At 38.8% G+C, this 3,904-nt stretch overlaps 1 protein-coding gene across 5 annotated transcripts in view; it reads right to left on the bottom strand.

The window, feature by feature from the left end:
- Ehmt1 (euchromatic histone lysine methyltransferase 1) overlaps positions 1-3,904 on the bottom strand; it is a 168,905-nt gene that overhangs the window by 69,216 nt on the left and 95,785 nt on the right. The window lies entirely within an intron of this gene.

Here is a 3,904-nt window from a genome sequence, read left to right as displayed (position 1 = left end):
AAAAAAAAAAAAAAAAAAAAAAACCCCTACAGGGTTCGCAATCAAGCTGCATTGCAAACAAGCCAAGGTCCTTCAACAAAAGGTAGACAAGGAGAGATGTGGAGCTCCTGAGTCAAATGGTACCCCTCTCCCCTAATATATCTCATTAACACCCTATACACGTCTCTTGTTTGCCTATTCTTTTTAATTTTTTTAGATTTATTTATTTATTATATATACAGTGTTTTGTTTCCATATATGCCTACAGGCCAGAAGAGGGTGCCAGATCTCATTACTTATGGCTACGAGCCACCATGTAGTTCCAGGGAATTGAACTCAGGCCCTCTGGAAGGGCAGGCAGTGCTCTTAATCTCTGAACCATTTCTCCAGCCCCTTGTTTACTCATTCTTAACACTGCTGATGTATCCTACATTCTCTCATACAATTCCAAGAACTGCTCTCAATCTCCATAGCACTTTACAATTTAGAGCTGTGCAGAAAGTTTTGATTAGATTTTGATGGGACTATTCTGAGCTTAGAGATAAACCTAGAGACAATGTATTTGTATTTGTCATTTGATAAACACATTAAGCAAATGTACACCACATTATTGCTGAATGTGTTACCCTAGATACTCTGGATATGCCAAGAATTACAGCCAAGCTTCAAGGTGTTTTGTGGTTTATATTTCAGATTACCGATCATTGAGAGATTCACGGATATCACCCTTAAGACAACCCAAATATGGGCAGACAGAAATGGACACTGATGTCTGGACCCCTGCATTTTTTTTTTTCTTTCAGCTTTTCAAGACAGGGTCTCCCCTTGTAACCCTTGCTGTTCTGGAACTCATTCTGTAGACCAAGTTGGTCTCAAACTTAGAAATCTACCTGCCTCTGTCACCCAGTGCTGGAATTAAAGGTATACGTGGCCACACCCAGTTTATTTTCTAGTTGATGTTTAAAAAACATGACTAGGCATTTATGGATTTGCTGATGTTTATTACAAAATCACACAAAAACAAGTATAGTTCAAAGGCTGTAATGGTTTTTCTGGGGTTTTTCCAATATTTTAAGGTAGACGTTCATATTCCCAGTAAACTCTTCTCCCATATCCTTTTAAATATTAAAGTTTTAATTACTTCTCATCTGTTCTTATCAGTTTAAATATTAAAGTTTTTTCTGGCTTTTCTCTTACAGCATCACTCAAAACAGTCAATGCTATTCTCCTTATGTCCATGCTAAAAGCAGCAATCTCAACCTCGTTTTATGACCGATAATAGAAATGCTTTTAATTTTCACCAAAAAAAATGTAGCCTTCATTGTAGACTCAGGTACTTTGCTAATTTTATTAAAGTTTTCTTTAAATTCGCTAGGCAGTTAGTTGTTTTGCTCTTTTGTATGTTTAATTTTAAACAAAACTGAGCAATACAACTATCCAATAGAAAAGAGATTACACAGAGAGGATCACTTTAAAAGTGCCACTTGACAATTACATGTATAGCACATGTAAGCAAGAAAGCACAAATTGAAATCCCAAGGAAAAAGGAGAATAAAGACTACTAGCTGGCAAAGAGTAAGTTAGAAGTAAGGAACCAGAATGTGATGCAACTAAAACCTGTGCTCAGTAGCAGAGGAAGCTGTCCTTATTATAAGAACAACAGAAAACAACTCTGGTAGGCAGGTCCAGCTTCCGGCTAAGAGGGTAAGGCACTCCAAACAACCACTGTGCCCAACTATCACAGTACTTTAATTAGCCTGTAATCCACACAGCTGGATGAGAATACCAATCTTTTCATGACTCAGTAAGGCCACAGTAGAACATGATGCTGTGCTGACTAGGCAAACAAGGATCATTTCTGGATCAAAGAACTGCTACAAAATGAATTCCTAAAAAGACAGGCAACCTAATATCTAATAAATAAATGATTGATACTTAATCAGTTCTTCACAAAAGAAAGCATCTGTGGTGGTTTAAATAAGAATGGCCCCAATATGCTCATATATGTGAATGCCTACTAACCAGAGAACGGCGCTATTAGAAAGGATTATAAGGATTAGGAGGTGAGGCCTTGGAGGAAGTGTGTCACTAGGAGTGGGCTTTTAGGTTTCAAAAGCACACACTAAGCCCTGATTCCCTTCTTCCTGCTGCCTGTGGATCCAGATGTAGAACTCTCAGCTACTTCTCCAGCACCATGTCTACTAATATGTTGCCATGTTCCTCACTATGATAATGAACTAACTATATGAAACTGTAAGCAAGCCTGAATTAAATGCTTGCTTTTGTAAGAGTTGCCATGGTCAGGGTGTCTCTTCACAATAGAAAACATTCACTGTTTTCATCCAAATAAAAAACAATCATAAAGAACAGTATTCAGTCTTCTAGAAATCAGGAAAAGGTACATTAAAACTATGTACTCACTAAATGGACAATGGCAAGAGTGGCAAGCCAGTGCAGCAAACAGGATACTCAAAAGTAGTTGACAGAGATGTAAATGCCTACAACCCTCTTTGAAACTGTCTAGCAGTGTCTGTGGATTAACAGGCACAGTGATCTATTTCCAGTTTGATCATGAAATCACCTGTGCATAGGATATCGGTGGGACTGTCACATCAAACAACCTTATAGCTGGGCGGTGGTGGCGCACGCCTTTAATCCCAGCACTCGGGAGGCAGAGGCAGGAGGATCTCTGGGAGTTCGAGACCAGCCTGGTCTACAGAGCTAGTTCCAGGACAGGCTCCAAAGCCACAGAGAAATCCTGTCTCAAAAAAACAAAAAAAACAACCTTATACAGAATCCCATAAAGAGAATAATGGACATCTAAATCAGAATAGAGTCCAATAAAGGAACAATCTATCATGGTGGTACTCAAGCTCAGTCTCAGGATCCATATATTCTCTAAAGGGATTACTAAGAACTATGACGAACTTGTGTTAATTTTCCTACTGACATTTATTCCAGTAGTCTTGGGTTGAGAATTACAATAACATTTAATTAGGAACCAATGCAAAGACAGCAACACGAGACATAAGAGGCAGACACATCTCAGCTCAAGATGATAGTAGTCTTATAGATCTCTTAAAACAGTTACAGAGATCCCCAGTCTACCTGAATTCTACAAGAATGAAAATTAGCAAAGCAGATGGAAGGTGGTGGCACACGCCTTTAATCCCAGCACTCAAGAAGCAGAGGCAGGTGGATCTCTGTGAGTTCGAGGTCAGCCTGGTCTACAAGAGCTAGCTCCAAAACAGGCTCCAAAGCTACAGAGAAACCCTGTCTTTAAAAAGGAAGGGAGGGAGGGAGGGAGGGAGGAAGAAAATTAACAAAGCTTCAAACACAGTGGGTGAAATAAGTTGTAAGGCAATAAAAAAACAAACAAATAAAAAGGACACGCACTGTGTGCTTCTTCTATAAGAACAAAATTAAGCACAGTTTAGTGCTGGCACCCAGTAGGTGGAGTTCTTGTCTGCTGAGTCACATGGGGTCGTGAAATGTAGCACTGGTCAGTCTTAAATTCTCCATCTCATAAACCCTCAGTCCCCAAGTATCCAGGCCTATGAATTCATGACATCACCACTGACTTAATATTAAAAACACTTGCTGGAAGCCAGGTATTGGTGATACACACCTTTAATCCCAACATTTGGGAGGCAGAGGCAGGGAGGAAGATTTCCCAGGATAGCCGGGACAACACAGAGAGAGAAACTCCGTCTCGAAAAACAAAGTAAAAGAAATTATTTATGCATATGTACACTTTGTGGCTTTTCTTTGTTAATCTAGTAAATCTCATTAAGAGATTCCTAAGAATGAATCAATTTTTTCTAATGATTATTAGTTTAGCACATAGCTGTATTTTATGAAAGTGTTGCCTAAGAATGAACCATAGTGCTTTTTCTTTTCTTTTCTTTTCTTTCTTTTTTTTTTT

The sequence above is a fragment of the Microtus ochrogaster genome, chromosome 4 (genome assembly GCF_000317375.1).
Source record: "Microtus ochrogaster isolate Prairie Vole_2 chromosome 4, MicOch1.0, whole genome shotgun sequence".
In the NCBI taxonomy this organism is placed as follows: Eukaryota; Metazoa; Chordata; class Mammalia; order Rodentia; family Cricetidae; genus Microtus; species Microtus ochrogaster.
This window is presented reverse-complemented; position numbering and strand designations above follow the sequence as displayed.